The sequence below is a fragment of the Ranitomeya variabilis genome, chromosome 2 (genome assembly GCF_051348905.1).
Source record: "Ranitomeya variabilis isolate aRanVar5 chromosome 2, aRanVar5.hap1, whole genome shotgun sequence".
Lineage (NCBI taxonomy): Eukaryota > Metazoa > Chordata > Amphibia > Anura > Dendrobatidae > Ranitomeya > Ranitomeya variabilis.
The window spans coordinates 944,508,052-944,532,525 of NC_135233.1; the positions used below are offsets into that span (position 1 = coordinate 944,508,052).

At 45.6% G+C, this 24,474-nt stretch overlaps 1 long non-coding RNA gene across 1 annotated transcript; it reads right to left on the minus strand.

Moving 5' to 3' along the window:
* Positions 1 to 327: 327 nt before the first annotated feature.
* LOC143808257 (uncharacterized) lies at positions 328 to 24,405 on the minus strand. Its single transcript, XR_013221914.1, has 3 exons — positions 24,288 to 24,405; positions 16,621 to 16,679; positions 328 to 437 (listed from the first exon to the last, which is right to left on the minus strand). It is a non-coding gene; the product is annotated as an uncharacterized LOC143808257 (long non-coding RNA).
* Positions 24,406 to 24,474: the final 69 nt, after the last annotated feature.

The window sequence follows — 24,474 nt, forward strand, 5'->3', positions numbered from 1 at the left end:
CTCTGCTCCTCCTCCGCCGCTACACTCCCAAAGTCACAGCCAGACTAGAGTCCACAAAATAAAAATAAAGAATCTTTTTTTCCCTCAATGTTCGCCCCCCTCAGGGAGGCAGGAGGTAGCACACTAGGTAGGCGCCTATCCTGTCTGCTCCTTGTCCCAGCCCTGATCATTATTCTAACCCTACTGTACATATCAAACCATGATGTTCCTGTTAACTATGATCTCACTGTTGCTAATGATGATGACAATTGTAATCTCACAGGTGATAATGATAATTATTTTATTATGTTAATGATGATGATATTTTAAAAAAAATTTCTGTGGTGTTATCTCAAAATCATGTTGGTATCTCAGCACATTTCTTCCACTCTTTCAGCCTTCCACTGAACTCACCCAGTGCACAATTTCCTCTTCCTTGAAGTTATAGAAGAGAATATCTGTTAGACAGAAAAACAGAAAATGTAAATAGTTCTATAGCTCTAAAGTATGTTAATGACACATTATGAATGCAATATATAGATAGCGGTCCAAGTTTCATCAGTGTTTTGATCAGTGACCGTCATCAGAGTTTGGTCAGTGCCAGATTTTACCGTGAGATTTTTGTCAGAGTTTCATCAGTGTTTCTTGGAAGAAAAAGAAAAACTGATGTAGGATTCTCAAAGTTTCCTATAAAACAGTCAATGAAAAGTGGACAGTACTATCCGATTTTTTTTCATGGATCTATAGACTTGTAGTTGCGATTTGAATCTGACAATCAATATCGGACAAGTCTCCGTGCCTCAGTGCAGACCACTTGGTTCAAAGACAAGTCATTGGTCATGTGAATTAGGCCATAGATTATCATAAGTGGCATAGATGTTGGTGAAAAGCATGGTTAGTGCTTGCTCGTATAAGAAAAACTAACATCTAAATAAGCAGTGTTCACACTGGATATACTTTCTCAGTTGTAAAAATGCTAAAATTTGCATTTCTGGTGTTTTTTGCAGCATTTTTTGAGAGCGGGAGTAGAGTACATGTGTGCTTTGCCTACTATACATCTTTAAAAAAAAAAAGAAACTGTTATTAATTAAAAGCGCTTTTGTGTTTTTTTGCAGCCTTTTTCACTTTCTCATTGGTTTTTATGGCTGAAAAAACGCTACAGAAACACTAAAAGAATTGGCATGCTGTAGATTTTAAAAATGCTACAGTTATTCAGTTAGAAAAAAACAAGCGCGTACGTGAGATTTCATAGCTTTTGCTGATATATTAAAAACAGCTTTTAATTTGTATAAATGCTGCATGTGAACATATCCTGATACAGACTTATATGGAATCAAACAGAAGTAAATCACATCTTATTCTATCGGGTGATTAATTAGCGAGATATTTTCTGTTAGAACCCATGATTAGGGTTGAGCGACTTTCAATTTTTTAAGATCGAGTAGGGTTTTGGGAAACCCGATTTTGTCCAGAGTCGAGTCGAGTGCAGTCGGCCGATTATCGCTAAAAGTCGGTGATCGACCGAAACACGAAACCCAATGCAAGTCAATGGGGAAGCATAGTCGGCAGTGAGTGGAGGCCAGGAAAACACCTACAGTGCCCATTTTAATGCCAAAAACATCCATTCTTGTTTCTGAAGCTTGCCAATCTTAATTAACTGTATAATAATAGTTGGGCATAGGGAATTGGGGGTCATTTGGCAAAAGTTGTGGGGGGAGTAGGGCTGGCTCAAGTTTTTCGTGGGCCCAGGAAATGCGGACTACGTCACGGCGGTGTTGCAGGGAAAGGTAAGTATTTAAACGTTGCAAGTGCTGTGATCCTGAGCAAGCAGGGGGGGGCCCACTCGTTCGCATTGGCACTGGCACAGGGCCCCTCAAAGTACGGCGGTGTGTTTGCATGGCGGGGGCGCCTCCCACCAGCAGCGACACTTTTGCATACTCTGAGGGGCCCTGTGCCAGTGACGTCGCCAACGAGTATGCCCCCCCACCTGATGAAGGAACCTGCACTTTCATCTGCACCTTCCTCTTTGTCCCTGTGTAAGGTGGTATAACATGCGGGAAGGGGAACCTTACTTTCAGCAGGGTCAGATTCTGGCTGTGTAGAGTACAAGGGGAATGTAGTGGTCTAGGTCAATGTACCAGCAGACTCATTTAGCAGTGGCTGGGCAATGGGCAGGATGAGGAGGAAACAGATATAGGGCCAAAGAATAAAGTAGGCTAAATGCAGTTCAAAATTGGTAACAGGACTAAACAGGCGGCATTGCTTTGTTCAGTGGAGTAGCAAACCCAAGAGCAGCAGACACTGTTTCAAGGGCCTAACCACACTAGTAGGCCAAATGCAGTTTAATATCTGATAGTATAGGGCGAAAGCCAGAATGTGGAAGCTCAGCTTTGTTCAGTTGAGGACAACACCAGGCAGGGGCACACAGACAGACACCTTTAGTAGGCCGGAAAAGCCTATTGCATTTTTTAAAATGGTAATTTGGAGCAGAAGGTTGAAGCTCAGCTTTATTTAGTTGAGGGCAACACCAGGGAGGGGCAGAAGCCGTTAGTAGGCCCTAACCACCATTTTGTTTTTTACAAACCAATTAATGAGAGCCGGAAGGTTGAAGCTCAGCTTTATTCAGTTGAGGACAACACCAGGGAGGGGCAGAAGCCGTTAGTAGGCCCTAACCACCATTTTGTTTTTTACAAACCAATTAATGAGAGCCGGAAGGTTGAAGCTCAGCTTTATTCAGTTGAGGACAACACCAGGGAGGGGCAGAAGCCGTTAGTAGGCCCTAACCACCATTTTGTTTTTTACAAACCAATTAATGAGAGCCAGAAGGTTGAAGCTCAGCTTTATTCAGTTGAGGACAACACCAGGCAGGGGCAGACAGACAGACACCTTTCGTAGGCCGGAAAAGCCTATTGCATTTTTTAAAATGGTAATTTGGAGCAGAAGGTTGAAGCTCAGCTTTATTTAGTTGAGGGCAACACCAGGCAGGGGCACACAGACAGACACCTTTAGTAGGCCGGAAAAGCCTATTGCATTTTTTAAAATGGTAATTTGGAGCAGAAGGTTGAAGCTCAGCTTTATTTAGTTGAGGGCAACACCAGGGAGGGGCAGAAGCCGTTAGTAGGCCCTAACCACCATTTTGTTTTTTACAAACCACTTAATGAGAGCCGGAAGGTTGAAGCTCAGCTTTATTCAGTTGAGGACAACACCAGGCAGGGGCACACAGACAGACACCTTTAGTAGGCCGGAAAAGCCTATTGCATTTTTTAAAATGGTAATTTGGAGCAGAAGGTTGAAGCTCAGCTTTATTTAGTTGAGGGCAACACCAGGGAGGGGCAGAAGCCGTTAGTAGGCCCTAACCACCATTTTGTTTTTTACAAACCACTTAATGAGAGCCGGAAGGTTGAAGCTCAGCTTTATTCAGTTGAGGACAACACCAGGCAGGGGCATAAGCCGTTAGTAGGCCCTAACCAAAGTTGAAGGCCAAATGCAGTTTAATTTCTGATACTATAGGCCGAAAGCCAGAAGGTGAAAGCTCCGATTTAGACAGTGGAGGACAATTTGAATTAGGGACTGCAGACAGACTTAGTAGGCTGTCCCCTGTGGACCATGCATCCAACACATTAACCCATTGCGCCGTAATGGACACGTAATCTTCCGTTGCCATGCCTACAGGTCCATGCGTCTGTTGTCAGGTGCACCTTTGTACTCACAGATTGCCAGAGTGCATGGACAATGCGGTATTCTACATGCTGGTGGAGGGTTGGGATGGCTTTTCTCGCAAAAGAAGTGTCGACTGGTTAGCTTGTAGCGTGGTACAGCGTAGTCCATCATGGCCTTATTAATAGTAAATAAAATATATAACTAGGCTCTATGAACTTTTAAATAGGTTCCAGGGGTACACGGGCAGCATTGGTGTGGTCAGTGGAGGAGTATTGCAAGTAGGGGCCGCAGACAGGCTATCAAAGGCCTAAAATAACAAACAGTAGGCAGTCATGGCAGTTTTACATCGGTTACATGGATACACAGGCAGGCAGCATTGTGGTCAGTGGAGGAGTATTGCAAGTAGGGGCCGCAGACAGGCTATCAAAGGCCTAAAATAACAAACAGTAGGCAGTCATGGCAGTTTTACATCGGTTACATGGATACACAGGCAGGCAGCATTGTGGTCAGTGGAGGAGTATTGCAAGTAGGGGCCGCAGACAGGCTATCAAAGGCCTAAAATAACAAACAGTAGGCAGTCATGGCAGTTTTACATCGGTTACATGGATACACGGGCAGGCAGCTTGGTGGTGAGTGGAGGAGTACTTAAAGTAGGGACCGCAGACAGGCTTCAAAGGCCTAACATAAGAAAATGGGCTGGCTGTAGGCACTTTATAATTGGTTCCAGGGGTACATGGGCAGCAGTGGTCTGGCCAGTGGAGGACTAGTGGAAGGAGGGACCGCAGACAGGCTTCAAAGGCCTAACATAAAAAAATGGGCTGGCTGTAGGCACTTTATAATTGGTTCCAGGGGTACACGGGCAGCAGTGGTCTGGCCAGTGGAGGACTAGTGGAAGGAGGGACCGCAGACAGGCTTCAAAGGCCTAAAATAACAAACAATAGGCTCATGGCAGTTTTACAGCGGTTACATGGATACACAGGCAGCTAGGTGGTGAGTGGAGGAGTCTTTAAAGTAAGGACCGCAGACAGGCTATCAAAGGCCTAAAATAACAAACAGTAGGCAGTCATGGCAGTTTTACATCGGTTACATGGATACACGGGCAGGCAGCTTGGTGGTGAGTGGAGGAGTATTTAAAGTAGGGACCGCAGACAGGCTTCAAAGGCCTAACATAAGAAAATGGGCTGGCTGTAGGCACTTTATAATTGGTTCCAGGGGTACATGGGCAGCAGTGGTCTGGCCAGTGGAGGACTAGTGGAAGGAGGGACCGCAGACAGGCTTCAAAGGCCTAACATAAAAAAATGGGCTGGCTGTAGGCACTTTATAATTGGTTCCAGGGGTACACGGGCAGCAGTGGTCTGGCCAGTGGAGGACTAGTGGAAGGAGGGACCGCAGACAGGCTTCAAAGGCCTAACATAAAAAAATGGGCTGGCTGTAGGCACTTTATAATTGGTTCCAGGGGTACACGGGCAGCAGTGGTCTGGTCAGTGGAGGACTAGTGGAAGGAGGGACCGCAGACAGGCTTCAAAGGCCTAACATAAAAAATGGGCTGGCTGTAGGCACTTTATAATTGGTTCCAGGGGTACACGGGCAACAGTGGTCTGGTCAGTGGAGGACTAGTGGAAGGAGGGACCGCAGACAGGCTTCAAAGGCCTAACATAAAAAAATGGGCTGGCTGTAGGCACTTTATAATTGGTTCCAGGGGTACACGGGCAGCAGTGGTCTGGCCAGTGGAGGACTAGTGGAAGGAGGGACCGCAGACAGGCTTCAAAGGCCTAAAATAACAAACAATAGGCTCATGGCAGTTTTACAGCGGTTACATGGATACACAGGCAGCTAGGTGGTGAGTGGAGGAGTCTTTAAAGTAAGGACCGCAGACAGGCTATCAAAGGCCTAAAATAACAAACAGTAGGCAGTCATGGCAGTTTTACATCGGTTACATGGATACACGGGCAGGCAGCTTGGTGGTGAGTGGAGGAGTATTTAAAGTAGGGACCGCAGACAGGCTTCAAAGGCCTAACATAAAAAAATGGGCTGGCTGTAGGCACTTTATAATTGGTTCCAGGGGTACACGGGCAGCAGTGGTCTGGCCAGTGGAGGACTAGTGGAAGGAGGGACCGCAGACAGGCTTCAAAGGCCTAACATAAAAAAATGGGCTGGCTGTAGGCACTTTATAATTGGTTCCAGGGGTACACGGGCAGCAGTGGTCTGGTCAGTGGAGGACTAGTGGAAGGAGGGACCGCAGACAGGCTTCAAAGGCCTAACATAAAAAAATGGGCTGGCTGTAGGCACTTTATAATTGGTTCCAGGGGTACACGGGCAGCAGTGGTCTGGCCAGTGGAGGACTAGTGGAAGGAGGGACCGCAGACAGGCTTCAAAGGCCTAAAATAACAAACAATAGGCTCATGGCAGTTTTACAGCGGTTACATGGATACACAGGCAGCTAGGTGGTGAGTGGAGGAGTATTTAAAGTAAGGACCGCAGACAGGCTATCAAAGGCCTAAAATAACAAACAATAGGCTCATGGCAGTTTTACAGCGGTTCCATGGATACACAGGCAGCTTGGTGGTGAGTGGAGGAGTATTTAAAGTAGGGACCGCAGACAGGCTATCAAAGGCCTAAAATAACAAACAATAGGCTCATGGCAGTTTTACAGCGGTTACATGGATACACAGGCAGCTTGGTGGTGAGTGGAGGAGTATTGCAAGTAGGGGCCGCAGACAGGCTATCAAAGGCCTAAAATAACAAACAATAGGCTCATGGCAGTTTTACAGCGGTTACATGGATACACAGGCAGCTTGGTGGTGAGTGGAGGAGTATTGCAAGTAGGGGCCGCAGACAGGCTATCAAAGGCCTAAAATAACAAACAATAGGCTCATGGCAGTTTTACAGCGGTTACATGGATACACAGGCAGCTTGGTGGTGAGTGGAGGAGTAGTGCAAGGAGTGTCTGTCCCAGTACTCCCAAAATATAAATAGATGTTAATGTCTCGCAAAACAACCAAAACAAAAAAAAAGGTGGCATACTTAGGTACAGGGGTGGGCTCATCTACTGAGTTTCTGACATAGTAATTTGGCAGTAACTATTTAATGGTGCCAATATAGGACACAGACACAGACTACTTTAAGTTGCATCATAGATGTCTACAAATTTGTATTGTCAGTGCCAGACATTGAATGATGTCAGCGAATAGACTAAAGATTGGTAGAGCTGTGCGACATAATTTTGCACGTGGTAGAGCACATTTTGAGCTGGGGTAGGGGGGAACTCTCTTGAGGCCGGCGGGACCGCCCCAGGGCCCCTCATGTTACAATGGTGTGTCTGACGTTGGGTGCGCACCACCACCGCCAGAGACACTACATTGTACTATGAGGGACCCAGTAGCAATGCCGTCAACCAAAAGCGAGCACACCCACCTCTTCACACACACCACAGTCTCACGGGTGCTTGCGCCAAGTCGCGATACCACGGCCCCGTGTGGGGAGTTTGGCCATTTAGGGAGGTGTAAACATGTCGTATGCTGTACAATCAGCTGCAGCAAATTAGACATTAGAAAAGTAATTCACAGGCAAGAGCTTTTCATAGGAAAGCTAGGTGTCGGCCGGGCAAGGTGGGGCAAAAGATTTTGAAATCCAGTTGTGGTTCATTTTAATGAATGTTAGATCGTCAACATTTTGGGTAGCCAGACGAGTCCTTTTTTCGGTTAATATTGAACCTGCAGCACTGAATACTCTTTCTGATAGGACACTTGCTGCCGGGCAAGCAAGCTCCTGCAATGCATATTCTGCCAATTCTGGCCAGGTGTCTAATTTGGAGGCCCAGTAATCAAATGGGAATGACGGTTGAGGGAGAACATCGATAAGGGATGAAAAATAGTTAGTAACCATACTGGACAAATGTTGTCTCCTGTCACTTTCAATTGATGCAGCAGTACCTGTCCTGTCTGCGGTCATAGCAAAATCACTCCACAACCTGGTCAGAAAACCCCTCTGTCCAACGCCACTTCTGATGTGTGCACCCCTAACACTCCTAGTCTGCTGCCCCCTGGAGCTCGTGTGAGAACGATCACGTGCGCTGTGTGCTGGGAATGCCTGAAGCAAACGGTCAACAAGAGTTGATTGTTTGGTTGCTAATATTAGTTCCAAGTTCTCATGTGGCATAATATTTTGCAATTTGCCTTTATAGCGTGGATCAAGGAGGCAGGCCAACCAGTAATCGTCATCGTTCATCATTTTCGTAATGCGTGTGTCCCTTTTTAGGATACGTAAGGCATAATCCGCCATGTGGGCCAAAGTTCCAGTTGTCAAATCTCCGGTTGTGATTGGTTGAGGGGCAGTTGCAGGCAAATCTACGTCACTTGTGTCCCTCAAAAAACCAGAACCCGGCCGTGACACGCAACCAATTTCCTGTGCCCCAGGGAAAGGTTCGGCATTAAAAATATACTCATCCCCATCATCCTCCTCGTCCTCCACCTCCTCTTCGCCCGCTACCTCGTCCTGTACACTGCCCTGACCAGACAATGGCTGACTGTCATCAAGGCTTTCCTCTTCCTCTGGTGCAGACGCCTGCTCCTTTATGTGCGTCAAACTTTGCATCAGCAGACGCATTAGGGGGATGCTCATGCTTATTACGGCGTTGTCTGCACTAACCAGCCGTGTGCATTCCTCAAAACACTGAAGGACTTAACACATGTCTTGTATCTTAGACCACTGCACACCTGACAACTCCATGTCTGCCATCCTACTGCCTGCCCGTGTATCCTCCCACAAATAAATAACAGCACGCCTCTGTTCGCACAGTCTCTGAAGCATGTGCAGTGTTGAGTTCCACCTTGTTGCAACGTCTATGATTAGGCGATGCTGGGGAAGGTTCAAAGACCGCTGATAGGTCTGCATACGGCTGGCGTGTACAGGCGAACGTCGGATATGTGAGCAAAGTGCACGCACTTTGAGGAGCAGGTCGGAGAACCCAGGATAAGTTTTCAATAAGCACTGCACCACCAGGTTTAAGGTGTGAGCCAGGCAAGGAATGTGTTTCAGTTGGGAAAGGGAGATGGCAGCCATGAAATTCCTTCCGTTATCACTCACTACCTTGCCTGCCTCAAGATCTACTGTGCCCAGCCACGACTGCGTTTCTTGTTGCAAGAACTCGGACAGAACTTCCGCGGTGTGTCTGTTGTCGCCCAAACACTTCATAGCCAATACAGCCTGCTGACGCTTGGCAGTAGCTGGCCCATAATGGGACAACTGGTGTGCAACAGTGTCATCTGCCGATGGAGTGGTTGGCAGACTGCGTTCTGTGGAAGAGCTGTAGCTTCTGCAGGAGGACGAGGAGGAGGAGGAGGAGGGGGTGCGAACGCCTACAGCCAACTGTTTCCTAGACCGTGGGCTAGGCACAACTGTCCCTAAATTGATGTCGCCTGTGGACCCTGCATCCACCACATTCACCCAGTGTGCCGTGATGGACACATAACGTCCCTGGCCATGCCTACTGGTCCATGCATCTGTAGTCAGGTGCACCTTTGTACTCACAGATTGCCTGAGTGCATGGACGATGCGCTGTTTAACATGCTGGTGCAGGGCTGGGATGGCTTTTCTGGAAAAAAAGTGTCGACTGGGTAGCTCGTATCGTGGTTCAGCGTACTCCATCAGGGCTTTGAAAGCTTCGCTTTCAACTAACCGGTAGGGCATCATCTCTAACGAGATTAGTCTAGCTATGTGGGCGTTAAAACCCTGTGTACGCGGATGCGAGGATAAGTACTTCCTTTTTCTAACCAGAGTCTCATGTAGGGTGAGCTGGACTGGAGAGCTGGAGATCGTGGAACTTTCGGGTGTGCCGGTGTACATGGCAGACTGAGAGACGGTTGGAGACGGTATTGTTTCCGCCGGTGCCCTAGATGCAATATTTCCTCCTACAAAACTGGTGATTCCCTGACCCTGACTGCTTTTGGCTGGCAAAGAAACCTGCACAGATACTGCCGGTGGTGCGGAAAATGGTGGCCTTACAGTGACGGAAGGGATGTTGCGTTGCTGACTAGCTTCATTGGCCGAGGGTGCTACAACCTTAAGGGACGTTTGGTAGTTAGTCCAGGCTTGAAAATGCATGGTGGTTAAGTGTCTATGCATGCAACTAGTATTTAGACTTTTCAGATTCTGACCTCTGCTTAAGCTAGTTGAACATTTTTGACAGATGACTTTGCGCTGATCAGTTGGATGTTGTTTAAAAAAATGCCAGACTGCACTCTTCCTAGACTCGGATCCCTTTTCAGGGATTGCAGACTGAGCTTTAACCGGATGGCCACGCTGTCCTCCAACAGGTTTTGGCTTTGACACGCGTTTTGGGCCAGATACGGGCCCGGCAGATGGAACCTGTTGCGATGTTGATGCCTGCTGCGGCCCCTCCTCCACCTCCGCTTCTGAACTACTGCCGCCTGCACCCTGTTCCCCCAATGGCTGCTAATCGGGGTCAATAACTGGGTCATCTATTACCTCCTCTTCGAGCTCGTGTGCAACTTCGTCTGTGTCACTGTGTCGGTCGGTGGTATAGCGTTCGTGGCGGGGCAACATAGTCTCATCAGGGTCTGATTGTGGATCTGTACCCTGAGAGGGCAATGTGGTGGTCTGAGTCAAAGGAGCAGCATAGTACTCTGGCTGTGGCTGTGCATCAGTGCACTCCATGTCAGAATCTACTTGTAATGGGCATGGCCTGTTAAATGTTTCACTTTCTAAGCCAGGGACGGTATGTGTAAAGAGCTCCATGGAGTGACCCGTTGTGTCGCCTGCTGCATCCTTCTCTCTTTTTGCAGTTTTTGCTGAGGAGGACAAGGAAGTGACTTGTCCCTGACCGTGAACATCCACAAGCGACGCGCTGCTTTTACATTTACCATTTTCTGAAGAGGAGGCAAAAGAGCTAGAGGCTGAGTCTGCAATGTAAGCCAAAACTTGCTGTTGCTGCTCCGCCTTTAAAAGCGGTTTTCCTACTCCCAGAAAAGAGAGCGTTCGAGGCCTTGTGTAGCCTGACGACGAAACTGGCTCCACAGCTCCAGACTTAGGTGGAATATTTTTATCCCCACGACCACCTGATGCTCCACTACCACTACCATCATTACCAGCTGACAATGAACGCCCACGACGACCTCTTGCACCAGACTTCCTCATTGTTTTAAAATCTTAACCAAAGTAACTTTATTTGTTGCTGTCAAACAACTTACACGGTGAGCTATAACTTCAGTATGATTTCTATATCCCTTAACAGGTTGGTGAGACCACAAAGAAAATCAGGCACAATGTTACACACTCTGTTTTCTGTGGCACCAAATCACAGAGATGACACACACGCAGGACTGTCACTCAAGCACTATTGTCAATATTAATCTCCCACCTAATTAATTTTTTTTTTTTTCTCAGGGAGACTTTAGAAACCCAAGAATATTTAAAAAAAAAAAAAAAAAAAAAAAGCCTTTCTATGGCCCACTGAATGAGAGATGGCACGCACAGGAGTGGCACACAAGCCCTGACAGAGGCCAATATTTTTCTCCCACTGACTGATGTAGTGTTTTTGTGTAGAGGTAGATTTTAAAACACAAATGAAGGAAAAAAAATTTAAAGGCTTTCTATGGCCCACAATTAGAGAGAGAGGTGGCACACCCAGGAGTCAAGACTGGCACACAAGCTGAAAGGGCAATATTACTCTCCCACTGTTTTTTTAACTTTTTTTTTTTATTTTCAGGGAGACTTTAGAAACCAAATAATATTAAAAAAACAAAAAAAATAAATAGCCTTTCTATGGCCCACTGAATGAGAGAGAAAGGTGGCACACCCAGGAGTCAAGACTGGCGCACAAGCTGAAAGGGCAATATTACTCTCCCACTGTTTTTTTAACTTTTTTTTTTTATTTTCAGGGAGACTTTAGAAACCAAATAATATTAAAAAAAACAAAAAAATAAATAGCCTTTCTATGGCCCACTGAATGAGAGAGAGAGGTGGCACACCCAGGAGTCAAGACTGGCACACAAGCTGAAAGGGCAATATTACTCTCCCACTGTTTTTTTATGTATTTTTTGTTTTTTAAGGAAGACTTTAGAAACCCAATAATATTTAAAAAAAAAAAAAATAGGCTTTCTATGGCCCACTGAATGAGAGGGAGAGAGGTGGCACACCCAGGAGTCAAGACTGGAACACAAGCTGAAAGGGCAATATTACTCTCCCACTGTTTTTTTATGTATTTTTTGTTTTTTAAGGGAGACTTTAGAAACCCAATAATATTTAAAAAAAAAAAAAATAGGCTTTCTATGGCCCACTGAATGAGAGGGAGAGAGGTGGCACACCCAGGAGTCAAGACTGGCACACAAGCTGAAAGGGCAATATTACTCTCCCACTGTTTTTTTATGTTTTTTTTTTTTTTTCAGGGAGACTTTAGAAACCAAATAATATTAAAAAAAACAAAAAAATAAATAGCCTTTCTATGGCCCACTGAATGAAAGGGAGAGAGGTGGCACACCCAGGAGTCAAGACTGGCACACAAGCTGAAAGGGCAATATTACTCTCCCACTGTTTTTTTATGTATTTTTTTTATTTTCAGGGAGACTTTAGAAACCAAATAATATTAAAAAAAACAAAAAAATAAATAGCCTTTCTATGGCCCACTGAATGAGAGAGAGAGGTGGCACACCCAGGAGTCAAGACTGGCACACAAGCTGAAAGGGCAATATTACTCTCCCACTGTTTTTTTATGTATTTTTTGTTTTTTAAGGAAGACTTTAGAAACCCAATAATATTTAAAAAAAAAAAAAATAGGCTTTCTATGGCCCACTGAATGAGAGGGAGAGAGGTGGCACACCCAGGAGTCAAGACTGGAACACAAGCTGAAAGGGCAATATTACTCTCCCACTGTTTTTTTATGTATTTTTTGTTTTTTAAGGGAGACTTTAGAAACCCAATAATATTTAAAAAAAAAAAAAAATAGGCTTTCTATGGCCCACTGAATGAGAGGGAGAGAGGTGGCACACCCAGGAGTCAAGACTGGCACACAAGCTGAAAGGGCAATATTACTCTCCCACTGTTTTTTTAAGTTTTTTTTTTATTTTCAGGGAGACTTTAGAAACCAAATAATATTAAAAAAACAAAAAAAATAAATAGCCTTTCTATGGCCCACTGAATGAGAGAGAGAGGTGGCACACCCAGGAGTCAAGACTGGCACACAAGCTGAAAGGGCAATATTACTCTCCCACTGTTTTTTTATGTTTTTTTTTTTTTTTTTCAGGGAGACTTTAGAAACCAAATAATATTAAAAAACCCCCCCCAAAAAAATAGCCTTTCTATGGCCCACTGAATGAGAGAGAGAGGCGGCACACCCAGGAGTCAAGACTGGCACACAAGCTGAAAGGGCAATATTACTCTCCCACTGTTTTTTTATGTTTTTTTTTTTTTTTCAGGGAGACTTTAGAAACCAAATAATATTAAAAAAAACAAAAAAATAAATAGCCTTTCTATGGCCCACTGAATGAAAGGGAGAGAGGTGGCACACCCAGGAGTCAAGACTGGCACACAAGCTGAAAGGGCAATATTACTCTCCCACTGTTTTTTTATGTATTTTTTTTATTTTCAGGGAGACTTTAGAAACCAAATAATATTAAAAAAAACAAAAAAATAAATAGCCTTTCTATGGCCCACTGAATGAGAGAGAGAGGTGGCACACCCAGGAGTCAAGACTGGCACACAAGCTGAAAGGGCAATATTACTCTCCCACTGTTTTTTTATGTATTTTTTGTTTTTTAAGGAAGACTTTAGAAACCCAATAATATTTAAAAAAAAAAATAAATAGGCTTTCTATGGCCCACTGAATGAGAGGGAGAGAGGTGGCACACCCAGGAGTCAAGACTGGAACACAAGCTGAAAGGGCAATATTACTCTCCCACTGTTTTTTTATGTATTTTTTGTTTTTTAAGGGAGACTTTAGAAACCCAATAATATTTAAAAAAAAAAAAAATAGGCTTTCTATGGCCCACTGAATGAGAGGGAGAGAGGTGGCACACCCAGGAGTCAAGACTGGCACACAAGCTGAAAGGGCAATATTACTCTCCCACTGTTTTTTTAAGTTTTTTTTTTATTTTCAGGGAGACTTTAGAAACCAAATAATATTAAAAAACCAAAAAAAATAAATAGCCTTTCTATGGCCCACTGAATGAGAGAGAGAGGTGGCACACCCAGGAGTCAAGACTGGCACACAAGCTGAAAGGGCAATATTACTCTCCCACTGTTTTTTTATGTTTTTTTTTTTTTTTTCAGGGAGACTTTAGAAACCAAATAATATTAAAACCCCCCCCCCCAAAAAAATAGCCTTTCTATGGCCCACTGAATGAGAGAGAGAGGCGGCACACCCAGGAGTCAAGACTGGCACACAAGCTGAAAGGGCAATATTACTCTCCCACTGTTTTTTTATGTTTTTTTTTTTTTTTTCAGGGAGACTTTAGAAACCAAATAATATTAAAAAAAACAAAAAAATAAATAGCCTTTCTATGGCCCACTGAATGAGAGAGAGACGTGGCACACCCAGGAGTCAAGACTGGCACACAAGCTGAAAGGGCAATATTACTCTCCCACTGTTTTTTTATGTATTTTTTGTTTTTTAAGGGAGACTTTAGAAACCCAATAATATTTAAAAAAAAAAAAAAATAGGCTTTCTATGGCCCACTGAATGAGAGGGAGAGGGGTGGCACACCCAGGAGTCAAGACTGGCACACAAGCTGAAAGGGCAATATTACTCTCCCACTGTTTTTTTAGGTTTTTTTTTTTTTTTTCAGGGAGACTTTAGAAACCAAATAATATTAAAAAAAAAAATAAATAAATAGGCTTTCTATAGCCCACTGAATGAGAGATAGCACACACAGCAGTGGCACACAAGCCCTGACTGAGGCCAATATTTTTCTCCCACTGACTGATGTATTGTTTTTGTGTTGAGGTAGATTTTAAAACACAAATGAAGGAAAAAAATTAAAAGGCTTTCTATGGCCCACTGAATGAGAGAGATAGGTGGCACACCCAGGAGTCAAGACTGGCACACAAGCTGAAAGGGCAATATTACTCTCCCACTGTTTTTTTATGTATTTTTTTTTTTCAAGGAAACTTTAGAAACCAAATAATATTAAAAAAAAAAAAAAAAAAAAAAAAGGCTTTCTATGGCCCACTGAATGAGAGGGACAGAGGTGGCACACAAGCTGAAAGGGCAATATTACTCTCCCACTGTTTTTTTATGTATTTTTTGTTTTTTAAGGGAGACTTTAGAAACCCAATAATATTAAAAAAAAAAAAAAAAGGCTTTGTATGGCCCACAATTAGAGAGAGAGGTGGCACACCCAGGAGTCAAGACTGGCACACAAGCTGAAAGGGCAATATTACTCTCCCAATGTTTTTTTATGTTTTTTTTTTTTTTCAGGGAGACTTTAGAAACCCAATAATATTTAAAAAAAAAATAAATAGGCTTTCTATGGCCCACTGAATGAGAGGGAGAGAGGTGGCACACCCAGGAGTCAAGACTGGCACACAAGCTGAAAGGGCAATATTACTCTCCCACTGTTTTTTTATGTATTTTTTGTTTTTTAAGGGAGACTTTAGAAACCCAATAATATTTAAAAAAAAAAAAAAATAGGCTTTCTATGGCCCACTGAATGAGAGGGAGAGAGGTGGCACACCCAGGAGTCAAGACTGGCACACAAGCTGAAAGGGCAATATTACTCTCCCACTGTTTTTTTATGTATTTTTTGTTTTTTAAGGGAGACTTTAGAAACCCAATAATATTTAAAAAAAAAAAAAAAATAGGCTTTCTATGGCCCACTGAATGAGAGGGAGAGAGGTGGCACACCCAGGAGTCAAGACTGGCACACAAGCTGAAAGGGCAATATTACTCTCCCACTGTTTTTTTAGGTTTTTTTTTTTTTTTTCAGGGAGACTTTAGAAACCAAATAATATTAAAAAAAAATAAAAATAAATAGGCTTTCTATAGCCCACTGAATGAGAGATAGCACACACAGCAGTGGCACACAAGCCCTGACTGAGGCCAATATTTTTCTCCCACTGATTGATGTAGTGTTTTTGTGTTGAGGTAGAATTTAGAACACAAATCACGGAAAAAATAAATAGGCTTTCTATGGCCCACTCAGTGAGAGATGGCCCACACAGGGATGGCACTGTAGCAGAAATGCCAATCTTAATCTCCCACAAAAAAAACAAAAAAAAAAAAAAAACTGTCCTACAATTACTATCTCCCTGCAGTAATCTAAGCCAGGTATGGCAGGCAGCAATAGGAGTGGACTGATGCACAAATTAAATAAAAAGTGTGGACAAACAGAAAAGATAGCTGTGCAGAAAGGAACAAGAGGATATGTGCTTTGAAAAAAGCAGTTGGTTTCCACAGTGGCGTACACACAGCAATACAGCTATCACGGAGCCTTCTAGGGCAGCCCAATGAGCTACAGCGCTGAGGGAAAAAAAAAAAAAAATAGCTTCCACAGTCCCTGCACACCGAAGGTGGTGTTGGACAGTGGAAATCGCTGCAGCACAAGCGGTTTGGTGATTAGTGGACCCTGCCTAACGCTCTCCCTGCTTCTGACGAAGCGGCAGCAACCTGTCCCTAAGCTCAGATCAGCAGCAGTAAGATGGCGGTCGGCGGGAACGCCCCTTTATAGCCCCTGTGACGCCGCAGACAGCAAGCCAATCACTGCAATGCCCTTCTCTAAGATGGTGGGGACCAGGATCTATGTCATCACGCTGCCCACACTCTGCGTTCACCTTCATTGGCTGAGAAATGGCGCTTTTCGCGTCATTGAAACGCGACTTTGGCGCGAAAGTCGCGTACCGCATGGCCGACAAGCACAGGGGTCGGATCGGGTTTCATGAGACGCCGACTTAGCCAAAAGTCGGCGACTTTTGAAAATGATCGACCCGTTTCGCTCAACCCTACCCATGATCATTTCTGATTGTTTTTACCTGGATTATCTATAATTACTTCTAATAAATCATCTGTTCCTCGATCCTTTTTACTGCACCTTAAACAATAATAATAATAATAATAATAATAAAAAGCATTGAAAAGCCTTTATCTTTCTGTACAGGAGTTAAAGTAAGTAAGTAGATACATTGATGCACTGTGCAGGATAATGCAGACAGGTGGGACTTTGTGTTTAAAAAGATTGTTGATGCAAGTCTACTCCAGCTAATTTGAACATTGTAGAGGTGGTCGCCCACTTTTGACCCCCACTCTCTTCCAAATTAGCCAGAGTAGAAAGCCAATGTCATATTATATGTCCTATTCAGCTTTAAAGCATGAGAAATATTAAATACCAGCAGTTTTTTTGCGTTATAACAGCTGATTGCTCGGAGGTGTAGAGATGGGATCCCCAATGATTAGCTTAGAATTATGGGAATTGCCGTTACAAAATGTTTTATTTTTTGGATTTATAATCTCTTTAAGACAATTAGGAAGCTTGTAATAACTTAAGAGAAAAATGCATCACATATATCTACACTTGGTCTCACAACTATTCTGTGTATTTATTAAAATTCTAAAAATCACTTCTAAGTATTCTCATGTTCTGTGATCTCCGATATCTTCTATTTCAACAGTCAGAAAAGTGTATCCTGCTTTGTAGTTGGTTGGAGTGAACCACCAGAATACAAAAAGAGTTTATCAGGAAAATAAGACACATTAATAAGCCAAAATGGTCCCGAAGAAGACAACTTTTGATGTGACTCTAGAGCTATTCAATTCCCGTCAGGTTCTTTTTCTTATAGGCTGATTGACAAATACACCCAAAAAACTATGAAAGCAAACAAGGACGAAATACAACAAAAACTTTTATTAATGATTCATCAGAAAGCATGACAGACATAACTTAAAAATATTATATAGGGATATGGGACACAGAGATCCTTACTGTTAGGGTTTGCGGAACGCACCGAATATATTTATTGATGGGATTGGTGCGTTCGCAACCCGGGATCCACCGTGCAGGAAAGATCCTGCTGCTAAGTGAATGGCGGCACAATATGGCGGTATGAACCAGCTCTGTTAGCTTCACAGAGCATCCGAGAAAGCAAAGCTCTGTGCCCTGTTAGACTCTCACAGAGGCACAGGCTAACTACCCAGATGAGAGCAGTCAGTGGTCATGCATGCACACAACACTCCTCACCGGAGGTGCCAGCATTCTAGGGGCTTATTTCAGCCGGGTCCCTGAACACATTCAAGCACATGACCACAGTGGCGCAAAGCACGTAACTTTGGAAGATACTAGCGCATGGCCGTGTGGCCATGCGAGCCTTAAATAGCTGCAGCACGTACAGGACCTTCCTAAAAAGGACCAATGAGAGACTGCCACAAAGCCTGCATACCTACAGGACCTTCCTAGAAGGACCAATAGATTTGGCTGCAGTACCTGAGCATGTGACCCTTGATCTCCACTGAGAGATCTTACCCTGGGCATGCTCAGTGTGTGCAAAGCAGGACTTAGTCCCAGAAAAGCCTGCTCGCCGCAGATCAGTGCAGGGTACAATAGCAGAGCCTGGAGAGGTAGCAGTAACCCTTTGCACAGAATCAGGCTCAGTGAGACGCTGGGACCGACGTCTCCGCTGAGCAGGCTCCACTGCGGCCGATGGAGAATGGGAGACCGCAGCAGACATGGATCGAGATTCCCCCTGTGCAGCAGAGGAAACTCGACTCCTAACATTACCCCCCCTCCTAGGGCCCCCCCCCTCCTTGAGCCTCGCTATGCTCAAAAGCTGCAATGAGCAGCGGAGCCCGAATGTGCTCCACAGGCTCCCAGGTTCTATCCTCTGGACCGTGACCCTTCCAATCCACCAGATAAAATTTCTTGCTACGTACCACCTTGCACCCTATGATAGCATTCTCCTCAAACTCATCCGTGGATGAACCCGATGTCCCGGCAGATGACTCATAAAACCGGGACAAATGAACGGGCTTTAAGAGAGAAACGTGAAAGGTATCGGTGATACCAAGGCGTGGAGCAATAGCCAAACTGTAGACCACAGGGTTGACCTGTTCCAGAACCTTGAACGGGCCAATGTAGCGAGGCGCAAACTTAGTGGACTCAACTCGCAGCCTGATGTTACGGGCAGAGAGCCACACTATGTCGCCAGGAGCAAAGGTCGGAGAGGGGCACCGGCGTGTATTGGCCGAAACCCTCATTCTCTCCTTGGAGGCCGGATGGCATCCTGTGTGTGATCCCAGATGTCACGTGCCTCCACCGCCCAGTCTGCCACCCTAGAATCGGTGGATGACACGGGCATGGGCACAGGGACACACGGATGCTGGCCGTAATTGAGGAGAAAAGGATTCTGACCAGTGGAATCGGCTACGGCATTGTTCAAGACAAATTCCGCCCAACGTAGCAAAGAAGCCCAGTCATCCTGCCTAGCAGAGACAAAATGTCGCAAGTATGTCACCAGGGTCTGGTTGATTCTCTCTACCAACCCATTCGTCTCGGGATGATATGCAGAGGAGAGATTCAGCTCTATGCTGAGTAAACGGCAGAGCTCTCTCCAAAACCGAGATGCAAACTGGGGACCCCGGTCACTGACAATTTTATCAGGCATTCCATGTAGGCAGAAAATATGTTTAATGAACAAAGCCGCCAATGCCCATGCAGAAGGTAACCGTGGAAGCGGCACCAAATGCACCATCTTGGAAAAATGATCAGTGACTACCCAGATAACGGTGCAGCTACGAGACTTGGGTAAGCCCACCACGAAGTCTATCCCGACCATTTCCCAGGGTCTGTCTGCCACCGGCATGGGGTAAAGTAACCCAGCAGGCCGTTGCCGAGGAGACCGATTCTGGGCGCAGGAGACACATGCCCGAATATAGTCCCCGACGTCACGAGCCATATGCGGCCACGAGTACGTCCTCGCCAAAAGCTCAGATGTCCTCTTGGTCCCAAAATGTCCACCAACTCTTGACGAGTGAGCCCAAGAGAGAACCTCCGGTCGCAAATTCACTGGTACGAAAGTCTTGCCCGGGGGCACAGACTCAAGCGAAACCGGAGCCACAGTTCTCAGGCTCTCAGAAGGGACAATAAGCCAAGGCTCCTCCTCCTCCTCAGATGACACTACAGAGCGGGAGAGAGCATCGGCACGAGTGTTCTTCTCCCCGGAGAGAAAATGGAGAGTAAAATGGAACCGGGAGAAGAACAGGGACCATCTAGCCTGGCGAGAATTCAGCCGCTGGGCCGTCTGTACATACACCAAGTTCTTGTGGTCAGTGAACACTTGGAAGGGAAAGCGAGCTCCCTCCAAGAGGTGTCTCCACTCTGAAAAAGCCAACTTCATGGCTAGCAACTCCCTGTCCCCGATGGAATAATTCCTCTCCACTGGTGTGAAGGTCTTGGAGAAAAAGAAGCAAGGATTCTTCCGACCTTGAGCATCCCTTTGGAAAAGGACTGCTCCAGCACCAACGGATGAGGCATCCACCTTCATGATAAATGGCTTATCTACATCGGGGCGATGTAGGATGGGAGTGCTAGCGAAGTGTGACTTAATCGAGAGAAAGGCCTTGGAGACCTCCTCTGACCACAACTTGGGATTTGCTCCCTTCTTGGTGAGGGCAACCAAGGGAGCTACCAAAGTTGAGAAGTGTGGAATGAACTGGCGATAGTAATTAATGAACCCCATAAAGCGCTGCACCGCTTTAAGAGAATGGGGTTCCTGCCAGTCCATCACAACCTGTAGCTTGGCAGGATCAATAGCCAAACCCTGGGCAGAGATGATATAGCCAAGGAAAGGCAAGGATTCCTGCTCAAACACACACTTCTCCAACTTGGCGTAGAGGGAGTTTGCCCGTAAGAGGTCGAAGACTTTGCGATCATCTCTCCAATGGGAGTCAATATCTGGAGAGTAGATGAGAATATCATCCAGATAGACTACGACCGAGGTGGTGAGCATATCCTGGAAAATGTCGTTCACAAAGTCTTGGAAAACGGCTGGCGCATTACAGAGCCCGAAGGGCATCACCAGGTATTCATAATGCCCATCCCTGGTGTTAAAAGCCGTCTTCCATTCGTCCCCCTCATGGATGCAAATCAGGTTATAGGCACCCCGCAGATCTAATTTTGTAAAAACCCTTGCTCCCCGTAGCCTATCAAAAAGCTCAGAAATCAGGGGTAATGGGTACTTGTTCTTAACGGTGATAGCGTTAAGACCCCTGTAATCTATGCATGGACGTAAGTCTCCTGTCTTCTTCTGTACAAAGAAGAACCCTGCCCCTGCAGGTGACACTGACTTCCTAATGAATCCTCTTGCAAGATTCTCTTGGATATACTGAGACATTGCCTCCGTCTCCGGGAGAGATAACGGATAAACTCGACCCCGGGGAGGCTCAGCACCAGGCAAGAAGTCAAAAGGACAGTCATAGGGGTGGTAAGGCGGAAGGGTCTCCACAGCCCTTTTGGAGAACACGTCTGCATAGGGCCAATAGTGTTTGGGGAAAGAGGAAAGATCTGCGGGTACCTGAGTTGTAGCAACCTGAACGCACTCCCTCTAACATCTACCCTCGCAGGATTTACTCCATCCCAAAATTCTCCCTGAGGACAACTCTATATGAGGAGAATGGTAGCGTAGCCATGGTATCCCCAACAGGACCTCATCAATTCCCTCAGGAATGACTAATAGGGAGATAATCTCCTGATGTGATGGAGACACAGAAAGCATGATAGGAATGGTTTGGTGGGTAATCTGAGAGGGTAGTGTCGACCCATTTACCACTCGAACGGTGACTGGTTTGGCGAGCATAACCAGGGGTATTGCGTGACGCTGAGCGAAAGCGGATGACCTAAAATTACCCTCCACCCCAGAGTCCACGCATAGCTCAACCATAAGAGTGGATGGGCCAAAGGTAATTGTCCCCTTGAAGGACAACTTTGAGGCAAACATCGCCGTGTCTAGTGTACCTCCTCCTACTGCCACTAGATGCTGACGTTTCCCCGGCCGCTGAGGACACTTGGAGGCAAGATGTCCTGACTGCCAGCAAACATGACAGACCTTATGTGCACGAGCGGACTGGGACTTGGGTCCCGCTCGTGTCACCTCTATGGTCTCATGTGACTCGGACGCCTGGACTGGAGATTCCAGAGGTCTGGCGAAGGTGGGAGCCAGCCAAAACCTCTGCCTACACTGGGCTCGCTCCAACCTTTGCTCGTGAAAACGAAGGTCTATGCGAGTTGATACAGCTATAAGCTCCTCCAGTGTGGCGGGAATCTCCCTAGAAGCCAAAGCGTCCTTCACATGGTCAGCCAGCCCCCGCCAAAATACGGGAATGAGGGTTTTATCCGGCCATTCCAACTCAGACGCTAACATCCGGAAGGTAACCACAAAATGACTGACCATGTCTGAACCCTGAGTCAAAGCCAGCAGCTGGAGCGCTGTATCATGGGTGACTTGAGGTCCTACAAAGACCTGTTTCAGAGTGTCCAGAAACCGAGGAACTCTCCGCACCACATGATCGTTGTGCTCCCACAGCGGCATAGCCCACTCCAACGCCCTGTCCGACAAGAGAGATTATGAATCCCACCTTTACCCGCTCTGTGGGAAAACGTGCAGCCAGGAGCTCGAGGTGTATACCACACTGGCTCACGAAACCCCTACAGGACTTACTGTCCCCAGAGTATCTCTCAGGCAATGGGAGGTGAGATATGGTCGGAACAGAGGTGGCAGTGGGTAAAGCTGCTGCTGCCACGCTAGCAGCCTGAACAGCTATTGCGGTAACATCCACCGCCGAGGTTGCACGCTCAAGAGACGTCAACCGACCCTCCAGCAGCTGGATGTACCCCTGCAACCGCTGTTCATTCGCCATTACTTAGCCAGATCCTGGCGCTAGTATACTGTTAGGGTTTGCGGAACGCACCGAATATATTTATTGATGGGATTGGTGCGTTCGCAACCCGGGATCCACCATGCAGGAAAGATCCTGCTGCTAAGTGAATGGCGGCACAATATGGCGGTATGAACCAGCTCTGTTAGCTTCACAGCGCGGCCGAGAAAGCAAAGCTCTGTGCCCTGTTAGACTCTCACAGAGGCACAGGCTAACTACCCAGATGAGAGCAGTCAGTGGTCATGCATGCACACAACACTCCTCGACGGAGGTGCCAGCATTCTAGGGGCTTATTTCAGCCAGGTCCCTGAATACACTCATACACAATCTCCTCGCCGGAGATGCCAGCATTCTAGGGGCTTATTTCAGCCGGGTCCCTGAACACATTCAAGCACATGACCACAGTGGCACAAAGCACGTAACTTTGGAAGATACTAGCACATGGCCGTGCGGCCATGCGAGCCTTAAATAGCTGCAGCATGTACAGGACCTTCCTAAAAAGGACCAATGAGAGACTGCCACAGAGCCTGCATACCTACAGGACCTTCCTAGAAGGACCAATAGATTTGGCTGCAGTACCTGAGCATGTGACCCTTGATCTCCACTGAGAGATCTTACCCTGGGCATGCTCAGTGTGTGCAAAGCAGGACTTAGTCCCAGAAAAGCCTGCTCGCCGCAGATCAGTGCAGGGTACAATAGCAGAGCCTGGAGAGGTAGCAGTAACCCTTTGCACAGAATCAGGCTCAGTGAGACGCTGGGACCGACGTCTCCGCTGAGCAGGCTCCACTGCGGACGATGGAGAATGGGAGACTGCAGCAGACACGGATCGAGATTCCCCCTGTGCAGCAGAGGAAACTCGACTCCTAACACTTACCACCCAGGAAACAAATCAAAATGACATCCATAGCTGTAACATACAAAATGCCCAATCCTATATATCTATAATCCTATATATCCAGGTGAACCCCATGAAAGAAGCTAATGCATTGGGATTTCGGTTCATTTCCACCCAGGTCTCTCTTCCATTTATTACCCAACATCTATACTTGCTCTGTTACTTCAGTCACTCTTGGCTTTATTTACTATAGTAACCGCAATCATTTGGCCACTTGGCCTATCATTATAGATATATGGGATTGTGCATTTTGTATGTTACTCTTATAATTTTGATATCATGTTGATTTGCTTCCTGGGTGGTATGGAGCTCTGTGTCCCATACTCTTATATAACATGCTTTAAATTATGTCTATGTTTTTTTGATGAATCATTCATAATGGTTGGTAGTTTATTTGGGCCATTTGTGCTTCTATAGTTATTTTTGGGTTTCTTTACTGTGTGGGAGTGCATTAAATGTATTTTGGCCTCATGTAGGTTCTTGATGAGTCGTCCTGTGTGTGTAAACATCAAAGGTTGGCCATTAGAATCATTCCCTCAGGTTAACTAAGGATCTCCAGTAAGACGGCAAAAACACTGAGATTCCTGTAACATTTTACCTAATCCAGTAAAATCTGGGGCGGCATTAGACAGCCAACCATTATTATTATTGTCACTATGCCCAGCTCATACACAATTATCACACAGAAACAACATATTATGCTTTGTCCAGTGATCATCACTAGCTCTCATGGTGGAAAGGATGAAGTATCCATTATTCTACATTAACCCATCTAATTTTATATATCCCCACCTCCATTACATACACTGCAGATATATAATAATGGCTACTATGTGCAGGTCTTTCTAGCTATAAATAATGAATATAATACCAGTAACTTACCAGGAACAACATCGTCGACATTTATTAGTGGCAAACGCCACAACTTCAGAAACAAAAGCCGCAATAAACCCAGAGGCTATTGCAAAAAGGAAAATCACAACAATCTCCAAAACTCCTGTGTAAGAAAGGCATTAGATTTAGGATTGAGGTCGCTATAAATTTCCAACATGAACCTTAGACATAGAGT